Here is a 27,584-nt window from a genome sequence, read left to right on the forward strand (position 1 = left end):
CACCTGCCTCCACACCTTATCCCTTCATCCCTACACACCTGCCTCCACACCTTATCCCTTCCATCCTCACACACCTTATCCCTTATTTCCACACACACACACACACACACACACACACACACACACACACACACACACACACCGGAAGCGGGTAGTGTGGCCAGTGAGTTTGAGTAAATAGTTGTTGCATTCATCCCGGTTTTGGACACTGCTGCTTCCTCTCTCTCTCTCTCTCTCTCTCTCTCTGTTCCTTTCCCACGCCAAGCTTCTTCCCTTCTTCCTCTCTCTTCTCCAACCCTCCCTCCCTCCCCCTCGCACTTTTTGCCTCTCTCTGTATCTCACTCCGTGTGTTACCTTCCTGGGCAAACCGGTAGAGAGGGGGGAGGGGAGAGAGGAAATGGAAAAACAAGGGAGGTGAGAGAGAGAGAGAGAGAGAGAGAGAGAGAGAGAGTCCAATTTAAGCACATATAGTCCCTCTTTTGTGCTCTCGCCGCCGCCGCCCACACCTGCTGAGAGGCAGGTGTGTAGGACAGGTGTTATGCAGCTGACGTTCACGGCCGCACTGCCACATACACGCCCCCCACACCCACCCACACCCACCCACACCTGCCCCCTACACGCCACCCACACTCACCCACACCTGCCTCCTACACCCACACTCACCTGTCCCCCACACTCACCCGTCCCCCACACTCACCCACCCACATCTGCCCCCACACCCACCTATATCTGCCCACACTCACCTGCCCACACACCCTCCTACACCTGCCCCCACATCTACCTCCACACCCACCCACATTTACCCACACCTGCTTCCACAACCATCTACTCACCACCATACTTGCACATACTCAGGTGTGGAGAGCAATTATATGGTAACTTAGGTGAGTGTGGTTGATGGACAGGTGTGGAATGCAGGTGTATTTGGCCTGAATTTTTGTCAGATGTGAACTGAATATGAAAGTGTGTGCAAGACAGACAGGTGTGAAGGGCAGGTGTGTAGGAATGTGAGAGCAAGTGTGTAGGGAAAGTGTGGACCAGAGTGTAGGATAGTGTGGGACTGGATACGTGTGGCATGTATGGGGAACATGTGGAGTAAGGAACATAAAGGGAAGGTGTGGATAAGTGTGACGGTGATGGGTATGTTACGGTTGTGGAGGGCAGGCAGGTATGTGGAAGGTGTAGACAGGTGTGTAGGCAAGTATAGTATATGTAAGATGTAGGCACGTGTGTATGAAGTTATAAAAAAGATGTAAGCTGGTGTGTGATATGGAAGTTTTTAGGTAGGCAGGTATATGCAAGGTGTAGGATGGCAGGTGTGGAATATGGAAGGTGTAGGTAGGCAGATGTGCAATATGGAAGGTGTAGGTAGGCAGATGTGCAATATGGAAGGTGTAGGTAGACAGATGTGCAATATGGAAGGTGTAGAGAGGCAGGTGTGGAATATGGAAGGTTGGCTGGTACGTGCGAGGTGTAGGTAGGCAGGTGTGCAATATGGAAGGTGTAGGTAAGCAGATGTGTAGGTAGGTATATGAAAGGTGTAGGTAGGCAGGTGTGGAGCATGGAAGGTGTAGGAAGGCAGATGTGGAATATGGAAAGTGAAGGTAGACAGGTGTGGAATATGGAAGGTGTGGGTAGGCAGGTATATGCAAGATGTAGGTAGGCAGGTGTGGAATATGGAAGGTGTAGGCAGGTGTGGAACAGCAGCTGACATCATCTCTAGCTGACACCACTGACGTATCACTTCCCGGATGTTCCACGGAGGGGAGGAGTGGAAGGGGAGGTGGTGCTGGAAGAGGGATGGGAGGGGGATGGAAAAGCAGAGGGAAGGAGGAGGAGAGAGGGATGGGAAGGGGATGGAAAAAGAGGGAGATGAAGGGGAAGAGGGGGATGGGTGGATAATGGTGGAGGAAGATAAGAGGTGGAGAGGGGAAAGGTGGAAGAGGGAGGAGAAGGGAAGTGGGATGGAAGAGGGATGAGAGGAGGGGGGAAAGGAGGATAAGAGTGGGGGATTGGAGTGGCAGAATGGAAATCAAGATGGAAGGGAAAGGAGACTAAAGAGGGATTGGTAAAATGGAAGATGGATGGCAAGGATTGGAAGGGGGATGGGATGGGAATGGAGTAAGAGAGATCGAAGAGGGCTAGGAAAAACAGGGAGAGGAAGGAATTGGAAGCTTAAAAAGGGATGGGAGATGAACTGAGCAAGATGATAGAGAAATGGAAGGAGGATGGAAAAGGAAAGGAAGAAGGAAGGGAAATGAATGGACAAAAAAAGGCAAAATGGGCAAAGGTGGAAGGTGAATGGAAGAAGCTTGTTCAGGACGGGAAATGAATGAAAGTAGGATGGGGGAAGGAATGGAAATGAATGGGAGGCAATGAAAGGAGGATAGGAAGGGAATGAAAGAAGGATGGGGAAGGAATGGAATGAAATTGAAGAAGGGTAAGGAATGAAAATACATGGAAGAAAGTTGAGAAATGAATGGAAAAGAATGGGAAAGGAAATGGAGATGAACAGAAGAGAAATGGGAAACGAAGGCAGAGGAAGAAACAGGATTTTAATAGTTCCCCCCAAAATCCAATAAGGTATAAAATGGTTTGATATTGAGAGGAAATGAAATGGAAGAGGAATCACAAGGTCATATCTCACACCTGTCACCTTTACCCCCTCCCCCTCTTCCCCTCTCCCTCCCCCTCCTCTTCCCCCGTACTCCTCCCCACTACTTCCCCTCTCCCTTCCTTCGCTGTCTCCCTTCCTCCCATCTCTCCCTTTCCTCTCCCTTCCTCCTCCCTCGTCTTCTCTTCTCCCTTCCTCCCTCTCCTTTCCTCCCCTACCTCCCCCCCACCTGGCACGTTCTCATAACTCTGACCTCTCTTCTCTTCCCTTCCCTTCCTCCCTCTCTCACTTCTTCCTCACCTTTTCACGTCCCTTCTCTTCCCTTCCCCTCTTACTTTATCTCCCCCGTCTCCCCCTCTTACTTTATCTCCCCCGTCTCCCCCCTCCCCCTTTCCCTTCTCTCCCTTTCCCTATTTCCACCTACTCCCCTTCACCCCTCCCCATATCTTTCCTTCCCCAATCTTCACCTCCCCATTTAGGTACACGTTACCCCACTTACGATTTCTTCCCTTCCTTCCCCTAACCCCCTCATCTCCCTCCCTCCCTCCTCATTTCCCACCCTCTCCCCACCCCATCCTCTTTGCCACCCTCCTTCCCTGTCTGCCTCATCTGTCCCCTCCCGTACCCCTGCTGCTCCCAGACTCATAGAATAATAGATAGATGGATTGATAGGCAGGTAGATAGATAGATAGATAGATAGATAGATAAAATAAAGGTAGTACAAATGACCTGGAAAAGACAGTATTATTGGTGTAAGCATTCCTTTGACTCCACTTTATAGGTACCAAGCTTATAATTTTCACCTGATTCCCCCCCCCTCTCTCTCTCTCGTGTCCATCCAATCATTCCACCTCTCACCCCCCTCCCCGTCCCCTTCGGCTCTCTCCCCCACCCACCGCCTCCTCCGTCAAACACCAGCATAAAAAAAATAAGAGATAGGAACTGCATAGGACAGGGAGAAATGAAGGGGAGACTTAATTTTTCTTTTTTGCTCTGCGACATACGACAGGCGTGGAGAGAATTGGAGAGAGAGAGAGAGAGGGAGGGAGGGAATTGGAGAGAGGGATGGAGGGAATTGGAAAGAAGGATGGAAGGAAATGGAGAACTAGAGAGAAAGATGGAGAGAATTGGAGAGAGAGAGAGAGGGATGGAGGAGTGGAGAGGATGAAGAGAAGTGGAAAGAGAAGTGGAGAAGAAGATTGGGATGGGAAAGGGGAGGGGAGAGACGAGAGGGGAGAAAAGAGAGAGGATATAAGGGGAAAGAAATTGGAGGAGAAAGAGAGAAAAGGAAGAGAAGAGGTATTGGGAGAGAAGAGAGGAGTGGAAGGGGGAAAGAGGAGAAGTGTGAGAGGGGGAGGAGGAAGGGATGGAGGAAGAGGGGAGGGGAGGAATGGGGAGGTGGAGGAGAGGGCAGGTGATGGCCGGAAAGGAAGGAAACGGGGGTAGGGGAGGGGAGGAGGGAGGGGTAAGAGGGGGGGAGGGAGAGGTAAGAGGGAAATATCTTTACATGTGACTGTGATGGGGAGGGGGAGGGAGGGGGAAGGAAAAGAGAGGAGGGAGTGGGAGGGGGAGTTAGGAAGAAGAGGGGTTAGGAAGGGTGGAGGATTGGGGAGCGGAGAGAAGGGGAGTGGGTAAATGTGGAGAGAGAGAGAGAGAGAGCATACATCTACGGAGGGGGGGGGGGTTGATTTTAAGAACTTAAGGTAAAAATAGTAAAGCAAGATTTGAGATATTGTGTGGCTCTTCCCTCCCCGTTGTCTCCCCTTTCCTCCCCTTCTTCGTTCTCTCCCCATTCCTCACCGTCTCCTTTCTCTCCCCTTTCCTCCCCCTCCTCGTGTCCTCCCGTGTCAGGTACAAAGGAGTACAAAAGAAAGCAGACAGCAACAGACCTATTGGCTCTTTCCTTCTTTCTCTTTCCCTCAATCTTCCCTCCCCACCCCTCATCTTCCCTCCCCACCCCTCATCTTCCCTTCCTGTCTTTCTTTGTTCACACATCTCTCTTTTCTTCCTCCCAGTCTCTCTCCTCTGTCTTCTTTCTCTTCCCTTTCTTCCCTCCGTCTCCCCTTCCTCCCATTCATCTCTCTTGCCTTACCCCATTCTCTGTCCTCTTACTTTTCCCCTTCCTTCCCTCTCCACACCCTATCCTTCCCTCTCCACACCCCATCCTTCCCTCCCTCTCCCCGTCCTTCCCTCCCTCTCCCCGTCCTTCCCTCCCTCCCCATCCTTCCCTCCCTCTCCCCATCCTTCTCTCCCTCTCCCCATCCTTCCCTCCCTCTCCCCTTCCTTCCCTCCCTCTCCCCTTCCTTTCTTCCTTCCCTCTGTCCTTCCTTCCTTCTCCCCTTCCTTCTATCCCTCTTCCCTTTCTCCTTTCCCTCTTCCCTTTCTCCCCTTAATCCCTCCCTCTCCCTTTCTTTCCTTCCTTTCCTCTCCCCTTCCCTTCCCTCCCCTCCCCTTCCCCCTCTCCCCATCATTCTCTTTCGCCCCTCTCCCCATCCTCCCCTCCCTCTTCTTCCCTCCTCTCTTTCCCTTCCCACTATTTCATTCCTCCCTTCAAGCAGAATAAAGGAAGCGTGATCGTCTCTCTCTCTCTCTCTCTCTCTCTCTCTCTCTCTCTCTCTCTCTCTCTCTCTCTCTCTCTCTCCCAACTTATCACTCTTTACATTACCATCCTATGTCTTTTTTTTTTTTTTTTTTTTAACTGTTAGTGTTCCCTAAATGTAGACTGAGAAGTAGAACAACAGCAACAACTACAGTAATAATAATAATAATAATAATGATAGTAATAATGATAATAATAATAATTAGAATAAAATAACAATAATGATAGTAATAACAGTAATAATAATAATGATAATAATAATAATAATAATAATAATGACCCTCATGACGTCCGGGTTACATTTATATAAAAAACATAACCACCTGACCTAACTAAATAAATTAACCCAACCTAGACTAGGGATGTGATATTGAGACTAATATTCCAGGGAGCTGGCTTTCCATATGACGCCTGTAACGAGTAATAATGAGGAAAAACTAATTAATCAAAACTAGTAACCACCGGTAATAATAATACCACGAACAACAGTAGCGATATTCCAGCAACAAAAAAAAACAAACCAAACACAAACAAACGTGGAAGTACAGAAAACAATAACAACACAAACAGACGTGGAAATACATCAAAACAATAACAACACAAACACGTGGTAATACATCAAAACAATACCAACACAAACACGTGGTAATACAACAAAACAATAGCAACGCAGACTTTACAATAACAGTATAACACATGTGCATCTTCACTATAATATTCACTTATAAATGGAGGGATGGAGTGGAGAAGTATAAGAGAGAGGGCGGGGTGTGAGCTGGGAGCAGGGCAGGGCAGTGAAATGGCGAGGGGATAGGGCGACATGGAGGCGATTTGTTTGTGGCCACCCCATTAAGGCGTTAGATAGATAGCGGGAAATTATTGGCCTGGCACCCGGTTGACTACAGAATGGAAGGTGGGAAATTTATGTTGTGGAAAGAGTCGGCACCCTCCCTCATACACCCCTCAACCGTGTCCAAGAACAAGGTGGGGAGACAAGCTGGGAGGGTGAATGATGGGGAGAATACATGAGGGAGGAGTGTCTTGGTGGTCGTTACTGAGTAGGAACAGATGCCTGGATTTTTTTTTTTATCACTTACAAAATACAATGTTTGGCGGTGGATTGATAGCTAGGTAGATAGATAGATAGATAGATAGGTAATTCTTCTTTATTTTTAATTTGTTCATGCTTTTACAGTATATGCTGCGTGTAAAATCCTGTGTGTGTGTGTGTGTGTGTGTGTGTGTGAGAGAGAGAGAGAGAGAGAGAGAGCGTTTAAAACCCGATGTCCAAGTCTCCCTTTTATACATAGTTAAAGAGTTTAGGAAAATAGGGAAGCAAAAAACGCCCCTATTGCCCCTCCTGCCATAAAGGCGAAAATAGCCTATATCATATATAAGGTAAGGGGCAGGGGCCACTATATGCACGTTAATTTGACCCTTATGGCAGTGTGCTTTAAAGGCTGAAATGTTTGCTTGGGCGAGGAGGAGGAGGAGGAGGTGAGGGAAGGGGAGGGAAGGGGAGAGAGAGAGAGAGAAGAGAGAGAGAGAATATGTGAAGAGGAGAGAAATCAAGATGGGAAATAAGGGAGATTAGGGAGTTAATTAGAAAATAGGAAGGAAGGGAGGGTATGTTGAAAAGGGGGGGAAGTGGAATGGAAATAGGGATAAAGGGAGATTAAAAAGGAAGTGAAAGGAGAGAGGGAGGGAGATGAAGTAACGAGATGAAGGGAAATGAAGGTTAGAAAAATTGGAATTGAAGAGAAGTCAGAAAGGAAAGGGAGATTAGGTGGAGAAGGAAGGGAGTGGAAATGAGATAGGAAGGGATAGAGTTGAGAAGGGACAGAAAGGAAGGGAGATTAGAGATAGAGGAAAGGGAGAATAGAGAAGTGAGTTAGGAGCGTAAGGGAGAGAATTAGGTTAAAGGAAAGGGAGCAAATGGATGAGAAGGAAGGGAGAAAAGAGAAGGACGGAACTACGGAGGGAAGATTAAGTTTGGAAGGAATGAAAGGGAATGATAGGAAAATAAGTAGGGAGAGAGAGAGAGAGAGAGAGAGCCAGGAGGGGAAGGGAAGCAAGGGGTCGGGCATTTAACTTTGTACCTTATAACACGTTGCTTTAAAGGCGAAAATTGAATGGGCTTGCTTTAGAAATATATTGGAAGGGTGAAGGGAGTCTTTTTTTAATATTCGGCCTTATGGTGTTGGGCGTTGGGGTCTGAAATGGCTTGCGGGGGAGAGAGTGTAGTAGCTCTCTCTCTCTCTCTCTCTCTCTCTCTCTCTCTCTCTCTCAGGTATGTGCATGCTATTGTGGCTTGTGGTCTTCATTTTTTCTTTCCATATTTTTATTCATTTCCATCCCACATTCCTCTTCCTTCTTTCATTTCCTCCCATTTTTCTTCATTACTCTTCTGGTTTTAGTTTGCATTTTAACCTTTTTTCATTTATCTTTTTTCTGTCATTTCCTTCCCATTGTAAAATATAGTTCATTCTCCGGGTTGTTTATTTTCCTGGTTTCTACACTCCTTTATTATCGTGTCCTCCTTTGTTCAAGAATGTTATTGCTTCTCTGTCTTTTGTTTTTCTCATTTCTTCTTGCTTCTTGTTTCCCTTTATATTCAGTCTAGTTCCTCCTATTTTTTTTTCTTTCTTGCCCCTTCTCTTCCTCTTATTTTTATTTCCATTACTTTTTATATTGGTTTATCATTTTCACTTTTACTCCTTCCTTCCTTCTTCCTTTTCTTTAATGTTGTTTCTCTCGTTCTACTTCTTCTTCTGCTGCTTTATCCTTTTATCATGCTTGTTTGTGTGTAGACGCTGGCTCCTACTTTTTCCTGTAGTATTTCGTTATCTCTGTATTCTTTCAGTGTTCCACTTTTTTTTTTTCTTCCATCCATCCTCCCATTAATTCTTCCTTCCTTCCTTCTTTCCTTCCTTCCTTCCTTCTTTCCTTCCTTCCTTCTTTCCTTCCTTCCTTCTTTCCTTCCTTCCTTCCCTCCCTCCCTCCCTCCCTCCCTCCCTCCCTTCCTCCAGTTTCGTTCTTTCCCTCGTTCATCATCTTTACATTCATTTTCCTGCCTAATTTCCCCATTTTTAAATATCATTGTTTCTGATTTTGCTTTTTATTTGGTTCCTCATTTCTGTCTTGCTTTTTTTTTTTTTATCCTTCCTGGTGCTTTATTCCTCTCTCTCCTACGCTTCTCTCCCTCCCTCCCTCCCTCCCTCTCTCTCTCTCTCTCTCTCTCTCTCTCTCTCTCTCCATTTTTTGTCTCAGTTTCGTCTCTTTCCATTCTTCATCTCTCCCCTCCTGATTCTATCGTATCTTTCATCTTACTGTCTATTCCCCTCTCACCTTCTCCTCTGTGTTTCATTCCTCTCTGCTTCTTCATCTCCTTCATTCTTTCTTCCCTCTTTCTTTCCTTCCACTTTTTCATTCTTCAACATTTCTTCACCCTTCCGTCTTTCCTTCATCAGTCATCCAGCTGTTCTTCTGTCCTGTTCATCCCTCCTTCCTGTCTTTCTCCCTCCATCCATCTCTTTCTCCCTCCCTGCCCTTCTTTAGCGTCCATATTTTCTCCCTTTCCTCCCTTTCTTCTTTCCTTCTTCCCTCCTTCCTCACTTCTTCCATTCCCTATCCTCTTCCTGTGCCTACCTATCTCAACCCCACCCTTCTTCCTTCCTCCTCTCATTCTTAATCTCCCTTTCTCTCTCTTTTGCCGTCTTCTTTCTCTCCCTTGTCTTCTCCCCATCTCTCTCTTCATGTCATATTTCATTTCCCCTTCCTATTTTCTCATTCTCAGTCCCTCCTTCTCTCTATTTTTCCATTTTCTCCCTTTCTCCCTTTCCTTTTCCCCATCTCACTTTCTCCCTTTCATTTTCCCCATCTCCCTTTCTCCCTTCCTTTTTCCCCTTCTCCCTTCTCTTCTCCCCTTCTCCCTTCCCTTTCCCCTTCTCTCTCCCCTCCTCTCTTCCCCTTTTCTGTACCCAAGCTAATTTTCTTCCTCTCTCCCCTCCTCTTCGATTATTCTGTATCTCCTCTTCCATTTTCCTCTTCCTTATTTTCTTCTTCGTTCCACAGTTCTCTTCCTCTTTTCTCCTCTTCCCTCTTTCTCCTTCCCTTCCCTCTTTCCCCTTTCCTTCCCTCTTTTCTCCTTTCCTTCCCTCTTTTCTCCTTTCCTTCCCTCTTTCCCCTTTCCTTCCCTCTTTCCCCTTTCCTTCCCTCTTTTCTCCTTTCCTTCCCTCTTTTCTCCTTTCCTTCCCTCTTTTCTCCATTCCTTCCCTCTTTTCCCCTTTCCTTCCCTCTTTTCTCCTTTCCTTCCCTCTTTTCTCCTTTCCTTCCCTCTTTTCTCCTTTCCTTCCCTCTTTTCTCCTCTCCTCTCTCCATTCCATCTCTCTTCACGTTTATCTTCTCCCCATCGTCTTCATTTTTCTGTACTTCACCTTTCTGTTTTTTGTATAATTTTAACTTCGTCCTCTCTCTCTCTCTCTCTCTGTCTCTGTCTCTCTCTCTCTCTCTCTCTCTCTCTCTCTCTCTCTCTCTCTCTCTCTCTCAGGTAGCGAGCAGCAGCCACATGACAGATAATTATAGCGTAGGAAACAATATGGTAGGGGGAGGGGAAGGGAGGAGAGGGGAGGAGGAAGAGGAGGGGGAGGGTAGCGCATCACTGACCCTCACATTCTCCCCAGCTCCCCCTCCCCTCCCCTTCCTCATCCTTTTTTTCACCCTTTTCATGATTCTCTCTCTCTCTCTCTCTCTCTCTCTCTCTCTCTCTCTCTCTCTCTCTCTCTCTCTCTCTCTCTCTCTCACACACACACACACACACACACACACACACACACACACACACACACACACACACACACACACACACACACACACACACACACAGTCCAATACCATCTGTGCACCCTTATATTGTACATCCAGAAACCGGTGTTCAAATTACTGGAGTCTGTCGGTGTTATGGTATTGTGCTGGTGTGGTGCGGTATTAAGTTTTGATGTGTTGGTGTAGTGTGGTGGTGTGGAGTTAGTGTGGTTGTGGTGGTGGTGATGATGTCTCTTTGTCGTGTACTGAGGCATCTTTTGGTATTGTGGTGTTGGTGGTGATGCTGGTGTGGTGTTTCTTTGTGGTGTGGTGGTGGTGTTGTTTGTGTGGTATTGTTGTGGTGTAATGAAGACGTGGTGTGATGTGGTGTTGGTGTATTGAAAGGATATTGTGGTGGTGGTGGTGGTGTGGTGTTTCTTTGGTGTACTGAAGATGTATTGTGGTATTGTGTAATTAAGTGTGGTATTTTGGTTGTGTAGTGATGTGGTATTTTGAGTGCTTTGGTAACGTGGAATATTGGTATTTTGACGCTTGAGATCGTGTTGTGGTATTTTCGTGGTATTTTGGTGATATTTGGTTTGATGTGGTACCGGTTGTGTGTGTGTGTGTGTGTGTGTGTGTGTGTGTGTGTGTGTGATTTAGTGTGGCAAGGATGGGTGTGGTGTAATGTGGTGGTGTGTGGCAGTTTGATGTGTAGTGTGGTCTGGTATGGTCTTGTGGTGGTGTGCGGTGTGGTATGGGATTGTGGAGTGGTGTGGTGTGGTGTGCTGTGGAATGGTCTTTTGTGGTGGTGTGGGATGTGGTGAGGTATGTGTGTGGTGTGGTCTGGTATGGCCTTGTGGTGGTGTGCGGTGTGGTACGGGATGGTGGAGTGGTGTGGTGTGGTGATGGGCTTTTATGGTGGTGTGGGGTGTGGTGAGGTGTGTGTGTGTGATGTGGTGTATGGTATGGTGTGATGTGTGGTGTGTTTCTTGGTGGTGTTGTGGTGGTATTGGTTATTAATTAAATCTTCCCCAACTTCCCCTCGTATTTTACACAAGGCTTCACACACACACACACACACACACACACACACACACACACACACACACACACTCTCTCTCTCTCTCTCTCTCCGTGGTCATAGCCTACTTTGTAACTTCCTTGCTCTAAATACTATGAAGGTGTGTTGCACTTTGATTTCTTTGCAGCTGCTTCCCTTTACTTTGTTTTTCTTTGCTTTCCTTTGTACCCATTTTTTTTTTTTACTTTACGACCCTCTACCTTCCCCTCTTTTAATTCCACCTCTTCCTCTCTCTCCCCCCTCCCTTCCCTCTCTCTTGCCTTGCCTTCCCCTCCCCTACCGAGCACACAGGCCCTCCCTTTTCGTATTACTCCCTTTACCTCTCTCTCTCTCTCTCTCTCTCTCTCTCTCTCTCTCTCTCTCTCTCTCACACACACACACACACACACACACACACACACACTAATTACAAGGTACCAAAGGGTTACAGCGAAGGTACCTGGCCAGAGGGAGGGAGGGAGGGAAGGTGAGAGTGAGAAAGGAGGGAAGGGAGGGAGGGAGGGAAGGAAGGTGAGAAGGAGGGAGGTATGGGAGGGAATGAAGCTGAGAGAGAGGAGAGAGAAAAATATACAGAGACAGGGAGACGAGAAGGAAGAAGTAATTATATTTGTGTATGTATGTATGAGAGAGAGAGAGAGAGAGAGAGAGAGAGAGAGAGAGAGAGAGAGAGAGAGAGAGAGAGCAGGGATGGAGGAAGAATATAAAGAAGGGCTGAGTGGGCTGTTAGAGGCTGGGATGGCGTATTAAAAGTGGGAAAGCTTGAGAGAGAGAGAGAGAGAGAGAGAGAGAGAGAGAGAGAATTAGGGAGTATAAGGAGAGGGAGAAAAGACTGACGAGGGCAAGGGAGGGTTAGGGAAGGGTGAATGTGAACACAAAAAAGTCATTTGAAGTAGTAGGAAGAGATTGTACCCCTTCTGCCTGAGTTTTTGCTCCCTAACACCTCTTCCTTAGCGATTTATTTTTGGATACGGCTGGTTAATGACCTTTTGTACGTTATTTATTCAGAGTATGGCGATATTGAAAGGATCTGTGTAACAAAAGAGGACAGCAAGGTGTAATAAGCAATATAAATCGCTTAGGAAGAGGTGTTAGGGAGCTTCCGTAACCAACGAGAATTCGAATCAGGGAGAGTTGGGCTGATATTCTCGTGGGGTAAGGAAGCTCCCTAACACCTCTACCTAAGCGACTTATTTTGCTTATTAGACCCTGCCTTGGAAAAAGTTTGTGTGCCCATATTCTCGTCAGTTAAAGAAGCTCCCTAACACCTCTTCCTTAGCGATTTATTTTGCTTATTACACCCTGGCTTGTGTGAAGTAGCCTGGTAGTCTTCGTTGTAGGCGTGGATGTGAAGGGGGGGGAGGGGGCTACTTCCGGTCGTACACAGACACACACAGGCTACCACAACTACCACCATTACTACCAACACAACCACCATCAATCATCCCAGTCTTATCACACCACCGTTACAGATGCCAAAACTGCCACCACTGTTCCACCACTTCTACCACAACTACCACCATTATTACTACCACAACTACCATTGCCTCCATTTCTACTACCACAGCTACCACTATTATTACCACCACAACTACTCTCACTCATACCACACTACCATTGCTGATACCAAAACTGCATCTACCACCTCAGCTACCACCACAGTCACACCACACCTACCACACCACCGTTTCAAGTACCACAACGCCTACCAGAACTACCACCATCATCACTGCATCTCGACTGCCACCAGAGCTAGGTTCCTTAACACCTTTTCCTTAGCGATTTGTTTTGGATATGGCTGAACCTACATATCCCTACAAGAACCACTACCTACCATGATTACCACTGCTATACCACTACCATTACTACCATTAATTACCATCGTTATCAGTTACTGCCACCATAATCACCTCTTTATCACCGTAATTACCACTACGTCACTGTTATCATTATATTAGCACTATGATCACCATTTTATCACAACTACCGCCATCACTATCACCGCTACCAGCATTTTCACCACTACCATACATCACCACTATCACCATCTTCGTAGCTACCACCACCATAACTACCACCATCCTTACAGCCACCACTACCATAGCTACCACCATCCTTACAACGCCCACTACCATAACTATCACCCACACAGCTACCACAACTACCCTCCTCACAACCACTACCGAACTATCATCCTCACAACTACCACTACCACAGCTACCACCATCTCCACCACAACCACAACTTCCCTCGCTACCACAACTACCACCACAACCGTCCCCAGTTCAGCAACCACCACAGCTACCTTCCTCGCACAACTACCACGCTCACAACTACCACGCTCACAACTACCATCCTCACTACCACAACTACCACAATCGCTCTCTCCTACCAGACCACAACAATTACAGTGGAATCAAGAGTCACGAAAAAGTTTTGAGATAATTTTCGTCTTAAAACTGTTGTGTAGTGTTAGAGAGAGAGAGAGAGAGAGAGAGAGAGAGAGAGAGAGAAGTAAGAGTAAAGATGAAAATGAGAAAAAAGGTTTGTGTGTGTGTGTGTGTGAGAGAGAGAGAGAGAGAGAGAGAGGATTAAAAGTACAGATGGGTTGAGTATGAAAAAAGGTTTGTGTGTGTGTGTGTGTGTGTGTGTGTGTGAGAGAGAGAGAGAGAGAGAGAGAGAGAGAGAGAGAGAGAGAGAGAGGGATTTTACATGCTGAGAATCTTAATTAAATGCAAATTTTTGTGTTCCTTCAGAATTTACTCAAGAAAATAAAAAACTTGGTGGAGAGAAAATGACCCAGTTGATTGTGAGGGAGGGAGGGAGGGAAGATGGATGAGAGGGAGGGAGGGAGGGAGAGAAGAAGGAAGAGGAGGGAGGGAAGAAGGAAGAGAGGGAGAGGAGGAAAAAAAGAAGAGATGAAAGGAATGAGAGACGACGAAAGGGAGAGGGAAGGAAGGAGGGGGAGGAAAGAGAGGGAAGAAGGGAGTGAATGAAGGAACCAAGGAAGCAGGAGGTAGAAAGGGAGAAGAAGGAAGGAACGGAGAGGCAGGGAAAAGGAGGAGTTAGAGAAGAAAGGTAGAAATAGGGAGGGATTGAGGGAAGAAGGGGAGGAAGAATGAAGAAAGGGAGAGAGGAAGAGGGAGGAAAGGAGTAGAAGGTGAAGGTTGAGAGGGAGGGAGGGAAGAAGGAAGGGTAGGAGGTGGGAGAGGAGGAGGGGAAGAAAGGTGAAGGGTGGAAGGAACAGGGAAGGGAGGAGGAAATGAGGCAAAGATGAACGATAGAAATGGGAAGGAATAATGAGGAAAGTGGAGAGGTTAAATGAAGACAGGAAGAGAGAGAGAGAGAGAGAAATACGTAAGAAGGCACGAGGGAAGGAAGGTAGAAAAACGTGAAGGAAAGAAAGAAAATCAAGAAGAGATCGATGGAAATAGGGAGTGAAGGAAGAAGAAAAGGTAAGAGAAGAAAGAAAGTAAAAAGGGTCTCTCTCTCTCTCTCTCTCTCTCTCTCTCTCTCTCTCTCTCTCTCTCTCTCTCCACCCACATGCATATAGTAGTGTTGATATGGGTGGGGTCTGGGCGGAATATACAGGAATACACAATGATGGTAGGTGGTGGTAGCTGGCGATGGTGGTAGTTGTGGTAGACGGTGGTAATACGGTGGTGGTCTTGGTGGTAGTGGTGATTGCGGTAGATTGTGGTAATGGTGGTGATATTGATATTGGGGGGTAGTGATGATGGCAGCTGGTGGTGGTAGTGATATTAGTAGATGATTGTGGTAGGTGGTGGTGGTTGGCGGTGGTGGTAGATGATTGTGGTAGTTTAGACGATGGTGGTAGCTAGATTGTGGGAGCTGCTTGATAGTGATGGTAATAGTTGTTAGATAGTGGTAGGTAATGGTGGTAGTTGCTAAGTAATGATGGATGGTGGTAGATGATGATGATGATGATGATAGGAGTACTTTGGTAGATTCGGATTGGATGATTGCACCATTTTCTGATATTCTCTCTCTCTCTCTCTCAATTTTTTTCCTTCTTTCGCATTTATCTCTCTCTTTTTTTTTTTATGTTTTCCTCTCCCTCCATTTTCCTGTTTTCTTTTTCATTTTCTTTCTATTAAACTCTTTCTCACTTTTCTGTCTTTTCTTATCTTTCCCATTCCATCTATTTTCTCTCCCCATCTCTCTGGCTCCTCTTCCCTCGTTCCTTCATCCTTCCTTTACTTTTGTGTTCATTTCTCTCCTTTCTCCTTCCTTCATTTCCTTCCTTCCTCATTTATTTCCTTATTTTCCTTCATTCTGTTCACGCTTATCCCTGTAAAATATCTATCCTTTTCTTTTTTTTCCTCCAGTTCTTCAGTAGCTTCCATTCTTTCCTTCCTTCCTTCCTTCTTTCTTTCCTTCCTTCGTTTTATTCACAATTCCAATCCTACTTTCCTTTCGTACTCACCCATTCCTACCTTCCTGTGCTCCTCCTTCCTTCCTTCCTTCCTTCCTTTGTATTCAGTTTTACCTTTCCTAAGTCCTACCTCTTTCCTATTATCCAGCGTTCTTCCTTTCACTCCCCTCTTTCTTCACTACTTCCTTTTTCTCCTCCTTCGCTCTTTCATATCTGTCTTCCTCACTTCCTTTTCATTTCTGCCATTCCTTTTTCCTACCTCCTTGCCTTCCTTCCTCCTCCCATTCACTCATCCTTCCATCTTCCCAGTAATCATCACTGTACTTTCCCTTCCCGTCTTCCTTCCTTCCTCATAATCCTACTTGTCCTCTCATCCCTCCGTCTCTGCCTTTGCTTCTTTTTCTTTCCTTCCTTCCCTCCTTATAAGTCTCCCTCCTGCCTCTTATCCTCTCATCCCTCCCTCTTCCTCCTTCCTGCTATCCTATCCTCTCACCCCTCCCTCTTCTCTCTCTTCTCCTCCCTCCTACTATCCTATCCTCTCATCCCTCCCTCTTCCTCCTTCCTGCTATCCTATCCTCTCACCCCTCCCTCGTCTCTCTCCTCCCTCCTACTATCCTCTCATCCCTTCCTCTTTCTCCTTCTGCCTCCCTCCTTCTTCCTCCCAGTCATCATCACCTGCTCTCCCTCCCTTTCTGTCGCGCAGGGAGCTTAGAGGAAAGAACTAAGGCCTTTATCAGGGCGATTATGAGATCAGTACCAGATCACAGGGAGCATATTTTTTATCTTATACTTTCTCCCTTTTATTCTCTCCCTTTTATTCTCTCCCTCTCTCTCTCCCTTTTATTCTCTCCCTGTCCCTCTCCCTTTTATTCTCTCCCTGTCCCTCTCCCTTTTATTCTCTCCCTCTCTCTCTCCCTTTTATTCTCACCTTCCCTCTCTCTTTTATTCTCTCCCTCCCTCCCTTTTTATTCTTTCCTTCCCTCTCTCCCTTTTTATTCTTTCCTTCCCTTTCTCCCTTTTAATTCTCTCCTTCCCTCTCTCCCTTTTTATTCTTTCCCTCCCTCTCTCCCTTATACTCTCTCCTCTCACTCCCTTTTTATTCTCTTTCTCCCATTTATTCTCTTCACTCTCTTTCTATTCTCTCCCTTTTATTCTCTCCTTTCTTCTCTTCCATTTTATTCGCTCCCTTTTTCTTCTCTCCTTCCCTCTCTCCCTTTTATTCTCGTTCCCTCCATTTGTATTCTCTCCCTCCCTCTCCCTTCTTTTCCATTGCCCTCTCTCTCTCTCTCTCTCTCTCTCTCTCTCTCTCTCTCTCTCTCTCTCTCTCTCGCCACCAACAAAACACAAGGATTACATTTTGACATAATTTCCCTCCATTTTTCTTAACTCCCAGACTCAAAATTTCCTCCCTTTATTTTTTGGTCCAATCTGCCTAAAAGAGCTGAGGATTTAGAGGGTATTTAGGTGGGGGAGGGGTGGAGGGAGGGAGGAAAGGAGAGAAGAGAGGGGGGCAGGGAGAGAATGATGGGGGGAAAGGGGGAGAGAAATGAGAAGGGGAGAGGGGGAGACTGAGAGGGAGAGAGAGAGAGAGGAGGGAGAAAGGCACAGTATATTGATTGGTCGTTTATCTAACCGTGACATCTTCCACGCCCACACCACACCCTCACCCACCCTGTCCCACCCTCACCCACCCTGCCTCTCTCCCTCACCCTCACCCTCATCACCACCACCCTCACCCTCCTTCACCCTTCCTCACCCTTGAACAGGCTCTTTTAATCCAGCTTTCCCCCTGATTACGAACTCCATGCATTCAATTGTTATTCATAAAGGCATAGCAAAATTAAAGAAACGTGTGTGTGTGTGTGTGTGTGTGTGTGTGTGTGTGTGTGTGTGTGATCCTGTATTGGCTGTTCATTGTTATTTAGCTTTAAACACACACACACACACACACACACACACACACACACACACACACACACACACACACACACACACACACACACCAATCTTACTCATCCAACCATTCATACCTACATATCCACATATACCTGCTTAATCACTACCCACACCTTCACATCCACTCACCCACTTACCCCTATCCATCCACCTCCCACCCACCCCAATACATCCATCTATCTATCTATCCTTCCACCAACCCTTCCACCCTTATCCATCCATCCATGCACACATCAACCCTCCCACCCTGCTCCATCCGTCCATCCTTCCATCTGTCCACCCACCAACGCCTACCCACATCCATCCATCCACCCCAACCCATCCATCCATCCTTCCACCCACCCACCCACTTACCTCTCCAACCAGCCACCCATCTATCCATCCACCCATCCACTTCTCCGTCCACCCACCCATCCCTATCCATCCATCCATCCACCCAGCCACCCATTTGTCCACGCTGCGCCATAACCCTTGTCCATAAATTGTCCTAAAGTCATCCATTCCACTGGAGAATTGAACTGATCGTGGCCAATCCACTCTCTCTTCGCGTCTGTCTTTCCATCCATCAATCCTAATCTACCCCAATCAATTTTTTTTTTCTTTTTTAGTGGCCATCTGTGTATAGCTTTTTTTTTTTTTTTTTTTTAGTTTTTATGCATGGTTCAAGGAGTTATATTCTCTCTCTCTCTCTCTCTCTCTCTCTCTCTCTCTCTCTCTGGTTGTGTGTGTGTGTGTGTGTGATTTTCTCAACCCCAAAACATCAGAAAATAGTAAGGGTGAAATACCATCATCATCCTCGTAATAAAGAGCTTTATGGAATTCTTATGATAATCCAGTGAGAGTGTTCCTTCTTAAAATGTATAAAGTCAACCAAAATTAGTCTAAGTTAAATAATAATAATAATGAATTTTGGTAGTAAAGATGGTGAAGTTTTATTGATATTTCCTCTTTGTTAATTAATAGATTTGCTACCTACAGTTTCCTTTATTTTTTTTTATTTATTTTTTTTTGTGACCCTTGACCTTTTATCTACCATTGATCATCCATATGTGCTTCTTCCATCTATCAGTCTTGTCACTCTATCTATTTTGCAACTGTGTCTATAATGTGACTGTCTATTCCTGCATACTATCCACCTATCTACTCATCCATCCATCTGTCCACCCTGTCGCTTCTTCATCCACTGATTCACCCATCCACTCGACCATCCGCCTATTCACTCGTCCATCCATCCTTCCATCCATCCAGTCCATCGTGGCCCAGTAATTTGTGAGGAGAATTGAATACACGATTAAATTGAACTTTTGTGTGTGTGTGTGTGTGTGTGTGTGAGAGAGAGAGAGAGAGAGAGAGAGAGAGATATTAACACGATTAAATTGAACGGTTGTGTGTGTGACGGAGGGAAGGGGAGGAGGGGAGGAGGGAAGAAAAAGAGAGAGAGAGAGAGAGAGAGGTTGATAGGGCTGTTGGACTGAAAGGGTTATGAGAGAGGGGAGAGGGAGAAAGAAGAAGGGAGTGAGAAAGAGAAGAGAGAAAATGAAAAACTAATGTTATCACACTCTTATCATCCTCTCTCTCTCTCCCTCTCCCCTCTTTATTATGTATCTTTAATTCTATCTTTATTACCCTCCCCCTCTTCCTATCATCTATATTCATTTCTCTTTCTATATCATCATCACATTTCATCTCATTTTTGCCTCCTCCCTTTTTATTTTTTTCTCCCTTTTTATTTTTGCATCCTCCCTTTTTATTTTTTCTCCCTTTTTATTTTTGCTATGTCCCTTTTTATCTGTGCTTCTTCCCTTTTTATTGTTCCTTCTCCCTTTTTATGTTGTGCTTCCTCCCTTTTTATCTGTGCTTCTTCCATTTTTATTTATGGTTCCTCCCTTTTTATCTGTGCTTCCTCCCTTTTTATTTTTGCTTCCTCCCTTTTTTTTTTTGCTTCCTCCCTTTTTTATTTTTGCTTCCTCCCTTTTTATTGTTCCTTCTCCCTTTTTATTTTTGCATCTTTACTTTTGCTTGCTTCTTTTTTATTTTTTTCTCCCTTTTTATTTTTGCTTCCTCCGTTTTATTTTGTGCTTCCTCCCTTTTTATTTTCCTTCCTCCCTTTTTATTTTTTGCTTCCTCCCTTTTTATTTTTGCATCCTCCCTTTTCATTTTGCGTCCTCTCTTTTTGTTTATGCTCTCTCCCTTTTTATTTTTGCATCCTCCCTTTTTATTTTTCATCCTCTCTTTTTGTTTATGCTCTCTCCCTTTTTATTTTTGTTTCCTCCCTTTCCTTTGCTTCCTCCTTTTCTTTCCTCTCTATGACTCGTTTGTTATTCCCATTTATCAGTTCTCTTCCACCTCCAGTCATTATCACTTATCTCCCTCTTTCCTTGTTTATTCCACCTCTTCCTCTCTTTATTCCACTTCTTCCTCTTCGTCTCTTTATTTCACCTCTTCCTCTCTTTATTCCACCTCTTCCTCGTTATTCCACCTCTTCCTCTTTTTATTCCACCTCTTCCTCTTCGGCTCTATTCTCCCTTCTTCCTCTTTTTATTCCACCTCTTCCCCTGTTTATTCCACCTCTTCCTCTCTATTCCACCTCTTCCTCTCTTTATTCCACTTCTTCCTTTCTTTATTCCACCTCTTCCTCTCTTTATTCCACTTCTTTCTTTATTCCACCTTTTCCTCTTCCTCTGTTTATTCCGTCTCTTCTTCTTCCTCTGTTTATTCCACCTCTTCCTCTTCGTCTTCCCCTGTACAGTATATACCACCTCTTCCTCTTTATTCCACCTCTTCCTCTTTCCTCTTTATTCCACCTCTTCCTCTTTCCTCTTTATTCCACCTCTTCCTCTTTCCTCTTTATTCCACCTCTTCCTCCGTTTATTCCACCTCTTCCTCTCTATTTCTTCTTCCTCTTCCCCATTTATTTCTTCCTCCTCCCCATTTATTTCTTCCTCTTCCCCATTTATTTCTTCCTCTTCCCCATTTATTTCTTCCTCTTCCCCATTTATTTCTTCCTCTTCCCCATTTATTTCTTCCTCCTCCCCGTTTATTTTTTCCTCTTCCCCATTTATTTCTTCCTCTTCCTCATTTATTCCTCATCCCCATTTATTTCTTCCTCTTCCTCATTTATTCCTCATCCCCATTTATTTCTTCCTCTTCCCCAATTATTTCTTCCTGTTCCCCATTTATTTCTCCCTCTTCCTCTTCCCCATTTATTTCTTCCTCTTCCCCATTTATTTCTTCCTCTTCCCCATTTATTTCTTCCTCATCCCCATTTCTTCCTCTTCCCCATGTATTTCTTCCTCTTCCCCATGTATTTCTTCCTCTTCCCCATTTATTTCTTCCTCTTCCCCAGTTATTTCTTCCTCTTCCCCAGTTATTTCTTCCTCTTCCTCTTCCCCATTTATATCTTCCTCTTCCCCATTTACTTCTTCCTCTTCCTCATTTATTCCTCTTTTATCCCCATTTATTTCTTCCTCTTCCTCTTTCCCATTTATTTCTTCCTCTTCCTCTTTCCCATGTGTTTTTTCCTCTTCGTCTTCCCCATTTATTTCCTCTTCCCCATTTATTTCTTCCTCTCCCCATGTATTTCTTCCTCTTCCTCTTCCCAATTTATTTCTTCCTCTTCCCCATTTATCTCTTCCCCGTCCTCATTTATTTCCTCCTCTTCCTCTTCCCCATTTCTTCCTCTTCCTCTTCCCCATTTCCTCCTCTTCCTCTTCCCCATTTATTTCTTCTCCTTTTATCCCCATTTATAATTTAGTGTCTTGTTTTTATCGTCTTCTTTCTGATTTTTTTTTTTTAACCTCTAAAAAAAAAAAAAAAAAAAAAAAGACGAGTCATCTGAACGGGAACTTAAGGTCTGTGTGGTCTGTGTATCCTTGAGAGTATTTTTGTTTTTCTTGTTTTTCTTCCTATTCCTTTCATTATTGTTTTTTTTTAGCTGCGTTTTATGTTCCTTTGTTATTGTTATTTTCTTTGGTGCGTTTTTCTTGCATTCTCTCTCTCTCTCTCTCTCTCTCTCTCTCTCTCTCTCTCTCATCCCAATCTTCCTCCATCACTATCACCTTTCAATCCCTCCTCTCTCTCACCTCCATCTCTCCCTCCTCCCTCCCTCCTTCTCTCCCTCCCTCCCTCCCTCACCTTGTCTGATTAAAGTAGTTCATTACATATACCTGGAGGCAAGAAGGGCGTATCCAGTACCCCCCCTTTTTTTCCCTAGTAATTAAGAAAAGGAAGGAGGGAAGGAGAGTGAGCGATAAAGTTGAGGGAGAGAGAGAGAGAGAGAGAGAGAGAGAGAGAGAAATGGGATGAAAAAATAAGAGAAAGAAAAAGGCGAAATTGGAATCAAAGAATGTAGACTAGGACGGGAAGAAATGGAATTAGAGAGAGAGAGAGAGAGAGAGAGAGAGAGAGGATATAAAGTAAATAGGAGCAAAGAAATACAAGCAAGTGAAGGGAAGGGGAGGAGGAACAAAGGAAGAAGAAAGATTGAGAAGGGAGGAGGAAGGGAGGGAAAGAGAGAGAGAGAGTAATTATGAGGGAAGAAATAAAAGGAGGGAAGGGAGAGGGAGAGAAGAACAAAGGAAGGAAGAATTACAAGTGGAGGAAAGAAGAAAGGGATGGAGGGAGGGAAAGACTGGGAGAGAGAGAGAAACATGAATGGAGGAACTTGAGAGAGAGAAAGAGAGAGGGGGGGGGGAGAGTAGATGGGGGAGAAGAGGAAAGAGAAGGAGAAAGACAGAGTGAAGGGAAGAAGTAAAGGAAGGAACGGTCGAAGGAAAGGAGAGAGGGGGGGGAGAGAAGGAAGGGAAGGAAGGAAGGACAGGAGTGCAAACGACAGGAGACAGCCACACACCTATTCGTTCCTGTAGAGATGGTGACTGTGGTATCTGATCTATGAGAGTATGCAACCCCTTCACTTCGATGAGGTCCTGTAAACCGTCTTCTTGCAACTAGACGATTTTACTCGGGGTTGGTCATTCTCTCTCTCTCTCTCTCTCTCTCTCTCTCTCTCTCTCTCTCCTCAGCTGAATAAAATCGTCTGGAGGGAGTAAGAATAAACTGAAAAATGCGTCGTCGGATTGAAGGGGTAGGAAGGTGACAGCAAAGGAGGGAAGGAGTGAAGGAAAGGTTGATTGAAGCCAAGTGGAAGTGAATGAATGAGGAAAATTGAAGGAATGAAGGAGGGAGGTAGAGGAGGAAAGAGAAAAGGAAGTGAAGGAATGAAGGAGGGAGGTTGACGAGGAAAGAGAAAAGGAAGTGAAGGAATGAAGGAGGGAGGTAGAGAAGGGAAAAGAAAAGGAATGAAGGAGGGAGGTAGAGGAGGAAAGAGAAAAGGAAGTGAAGGAATGAAGGAGGGAGGTAGAGGAGGGAAAAGAAAAGGAAGTGAAGGAATGAAGGAGGGAGGTAGAGAAGGGAAAAGAAAAGGAAGTGAAGGAATGAAGGAGGGAGGTAGAGGAGGAAAGAGAAGAGGAAGTAAAGGAATGAAGGAGGGAGGTAGAGGAGGAAAGAGAAACTGAAGGAATGAAGGAAAGGAGGAAAGAGGGAGGTAAAAACTAGTGAATGATTGAAAGAAGGGAGGAAGGAGGGAAAGGAATGAGGTAGGAAGAAAGTGAATGAATAAATGAAGGAAGGAAGGAATAAAAGGGGAGGGAGAGAAGGAAAGATGGAGGTAGTGTAGTGAATAAAGGAGTCAGTGAAGGAGGGAGGGAGAGAAGGAAGTCGTGAAGGAGGGATTGATGAAGTGAAGGAGGGAATCGAATAAAATGAAGGAAGCAGGAGAGTGAAGAAGTGAATGAAGGACTCAGGGAAGGAATGGAGGAGGGAGGGAGAGGTGGAAGCATTAAAGGACGGGTTGAAAGAGGGAGGGAGAGAAGGAAGTAGTGAAGGAGAGGGAGAGAAGGTAGTAGTGATGGAGAGAGGGAGAGAAGGAAGGATTGAAGGAGGGAGGGAGAGAAGGAAGGATTGAAGGAGGGAGGGAGAGAAGGTAGTAGTGAAGGAGGGAGGGAGGGAAGGAAGGATTGAAGAAGGGAGGGAGAGAAGGAAGGATTGAAGGAGGGAGGGAGAGAAGGAAGGAGGGAAGCATCTGGGGCGGTGCTGTCCGGTCCAGGTAGATAAATGTTTCCTCCAGGTGACGCTTCTCTCCCTCCCTCCTTCCCTCCCTTCCCTCCTTCTTTCTCCTCTCTTCCTTGTCCTCCCCCGTTCCCTCCCTCCCTTCCTTCCTTTTCTCCTTCCCTGTTTTTCACCCTTCCTCGTTCCATCATTTCTTCTCTCCCGCCCTTCTTCCTTCCTTCCTTCCTTTTCTTCCTCTTCCCTTTCTTTCCCGCTTTTCAATCCTTCCTTCTCTTTCCTTCCTTTAGCTTCATCCTTCATTCCTCTCCCATTCTTATTTCTCTGCCCCTTCCTATCCTTCCCTCCTTCCTATCCTTCCCTCCTTCCTATCCTTCCCGCCTTCCTATCCTTCCCGCCTTCCTCCCATCCTTCCCTCCTTCCTCCCATCCCTCCCTTCCTTCCTTCCTTCCTTCATTCATTCATTCATTCCTTTCTTCTTTCCTTTATTCATTGCCTTGTTTGCTATTGCCCTTTTCTCTCCTTCCTTCCGTCCTTCATTCCTTTGGTCTCTTCTACTTAATCTTCCATCGTCTCTTTTTTTCTTCTCTCTTCCTCACGGTCTTTCATTTTACCTATTCCTCTCCTTCCCTATCCCATTCCCCCCTTTCCTACCTCGTGTCTCTTTCCTCATCCATTCCTTCATTCTCCTTCTCCCTTCATCCCATCTTCTTCCTTCTGTTCTTCTTACCACTTTCCTCATTTTCCCTCTTTTCCTTCTACCCCACCGTTGTTCCTCATGTCCCCTTTTCTTCTCTCTCTCTCTCTCTCTCTCTCTCTCTCTCTCTCTCTCTCTCTCTCTCTCTCTCTCTCTCTCTCGTGTGTGTGTGTGTGTGTGTGTGTACCCTCATAGCACAGTTCCAGTTGTCGGGATTATGAAGAGCAGAAAAAGATGTTCCAGAATTACTGTTTATTATGCCTGTAAATTCTCAGTAGATTATTATTAACATTTTAAAAGTCGAATACTACCATTTTTACCGTCTAAAAATTTATATGTATCGTTCGTCTCCTTTTGATCTTCATCCTTGTTCATTATCATCATCATCATCATCATCACCATCATCATCAACAACAAGAACAACAACAACAACAACAACATCGTCACAGTCATCATCATCATCATCATCATCATCATCATCATCATTGGCCATCTTCCCATGTAGGTTTAAAAGAGAAACTCGAAATTAAAAATAGCCAAGTATACCCCCAAGAAAGAATAATATGGAAGAAAACGTATTGTTGGCTAGACCTTCACTAATAGCCCTAAAATGACAGAGCTTATTAGTAACTCCTAATTACTGTAGTGTCACATTTCTTCGTCTGGTTTTCATATTAGCGATCATTTCTGTCACTACTCCACCACAGCACTATTTGCACCCTCCTCTACCACCACCACCACCACAGCACTCTTTCCACCCCTCCTGTACCACCACCTATAACAACACCATTACTACTACCACCACCACCGCCACGACTACCACCACCACCACGACTGCCACCACCACCATTCTACCACCACCCCCACCAGCAACAATAGTAACAACAAGAACATCAAATAATGATAATAATAATAATAATAATAATAATAATAATAATAATAGCAGCATCACCAACAATAACATCCACTATATGAACAATAACAGCAGCACAAACAATAACAGTACAAAATAACTAACAATAAGAAATCACAACCTTAGCCCCTCTCTCTCTCTCTCTCTCTCTCTCTTATAACCTCCCAGTCCACGCCTCCCTCCCTCATGCACGCCTTCCTAGGTCTCCACACTAGGGTCGAGAATTACTTTATTGCATCAGCTTCTTTCGCCCTTATTTATCGCTATTATATCTTTCATCTTCAGCTTTCGTCTTTCGTCTTTATCTTTCGTCTTTCTTTTTTTTTTTTTTCTTCCAGACTCTTTTCTTTAATTATTTGTGTATTTCTTTTTTTTCGTCTCTATATCTTTCATCTTATCTTTCATCTATCGTCTTTCATTTTCTTTCTTCCAGACGCATTTCTTTTTGATTATGTGGGTATTTATTCTCCGTTTTCCAGGCTTGTAGCAACGATTCCACCTCCAGCTTCGTCCGGGCCCCTCAAGAGGTAAGATTACGGTACTGTGTTTGTTAATATTTCTTCCTTCTGTTTATTACTGTATTTTCCTCCGTTTTCTCCTGTCTTTCTTCCAAGGTTGATTTTCTTTATTGGGGAGATAATGTATTTTCTGCTGTATTTCCTTATAAAGAGTTTGTTTTATTGGAGAGCTGTATTTCCTGCTGTTTTTCTGTTTTTTTCTTACCGTTTATTTTTTATCTTAGCATTGGCGGGGGACAGAGCGATGTGGTGGAGATTTGTTTGTGGCCACCCCTTACGGGATTAAGGCGTCTGGCAGTAGATAGATAGTTTATTTTCTTCACCAGTTCGCGTCACACCTATCACAATTCTTCCGTGGGTCAATAGCCGCTTTTATTCATATTTATTTATTTATTTTTTTAGGGATTTATACTGCCAAACGTCAGACTATTATAAACACGAAAATATTGGGATTTTGTGTGTGTGTGTGGTGTGTGTGTGTGTGTGTGTGTGTGTGTGTGTGTGTGTGTGTAAGGTCATTCACTCCCCGTTTCAATTATTCACCTATCCTCGCTTTCATTCACTCGCCTCTTCACTATGCTCTCTCTCTCTCTCTCTCTCTCTCTCATTCAGGTATCACTACTACACGCCTCATTCACCCAAGCCGTTGTTGTTATTCATAGCACGTGAGATGGACAGATGGGGTGGCTAGATAAACTTTTACGAGAGAGAGAGAGAGAGAGAGAGAGAGAGAGAGAGAGAGAGAGAAAATTTTTTTTTTTTTTTTATGTGATTGTAAGGTAAATGTGGGAGAGATCGATGTCTGGTAAGGTCTTTAGAGAGAGAGAGAGAGAGAGAGAGAGAGAGAGAGAGAAGTTATAGTAGGCTGTGGGAAAGATTAATGTCCAATCAGAGTAGGTGGAGTGTGTGTGTGTGTGTGTGTGTGTGTGTGTGTGTGAGAGAGAGAGAGAGAGAGAGAGAGAGAGAGAGAGAGAGAGACCTCCCCAAAAAATCAAGTATCTCATATTACCATCACATCCAACTCAATGATAAGCAATTAGTGTGGCTGTAATGACCAATCAAGTCGTAATCAGTAGTTAATCGCCTGTCTACTGGTCCCTGCCTAGTTCCCCTGTTAGCCGGACGGGGTCATTAGAGGCTTAATGAGTCTTATCGGGGGGTAATTAGTGAGGAATTGTCTGGTTGGGTTAGGTTTTGGGCTGTTAGGTGGTGTGAGGAAGTGGTTCTAATAGGAAGGGTTGGGTGTGATTTATTCGGGCTTAATTTCTCTCTCTCTCTCTCTCTCTCTCTCTCTCTCTCTCTCTCTCTCTCTCTCTCTCTCTCTCTCTCTCAGTACTCCAACCAGCAGCAAGAGGGAAAGGAGGTAAATAAAAAAATATATATATATATATACTGATATCTTTTTGCTCCCTCTGAACACTGTTAATTCTTGAGGTGTAATTATGTACTTAAATGTAGCACACATGTACATACCTGAAGTGTTACTCCTTAGAATATTAATGTTTGTCTCTGCTTGATCATTTTAGATGTAATAAGCTTTTTCTTCTGTTCGCATTTGTGATGAGATGTAAGCTTTCCTTCAGGGTGTGTGGCATGTAGTCGTTAAAGAGGAAATGAAAATAGAGAGAGAGAGAGAGAGAGAGAGAGAGAGAGAGAGAGAGAGAGAGAGAGAGAATCCTCACCTGCATACCGTAAACTAATTGGTCTTGGAAGGTAAAATTTAATGCAACTTTGGGTGGTGGGTTGAGGTTGGGGAGATGAGTTTGGATTAGGTAGGTTAGGTTAGGATTTTGACTCGAAGACCATTTTATTATTATTATTATTATTTTTTTTTTTTTTTTTTTTGGGGGGGGGCGTGTTTTTGAGTCTGACTTTGACTTACGTGGAACAGTTGCTATTTCGGAAGGATATGTAATGTGCTTCTTTACGTTGAAATGATTTTCC

At 44.8% G+C, this 27,584-nt stretch overlaps 1 protein-coding gene across 1 annotated transcript in view; it reads right to left on the bottom strand.

Annotated features, from left to right (window-relative positions):
- The window catches only part of LOC145397867 (uncharacterized), a 180,643-nt gene that overhangs the window by 92,365 nt on the left and 60,694 nt on the right, over positions 1 to 27,584 (bottom strand). The gene's annotated exons all lie outside the window — the stretch shown is intronic.

The sequence above is a fragment of the Coenobita brevimanus genome, chromosome 5, assembly GCF_032717465.1.
Source record: "Coenobita brevimanus isolate Jiangsu-jjx chromosome 5, ASM3271746v2, whole genome shotgun sequence".
In the NCBI taxonomy this organism is placed as follows: Eukaryota; Metazoa; Arthropoda; class Malacostraca; order Decapoda; family Coenobitidae; genus Coenobita; species Coenobita brevimanus.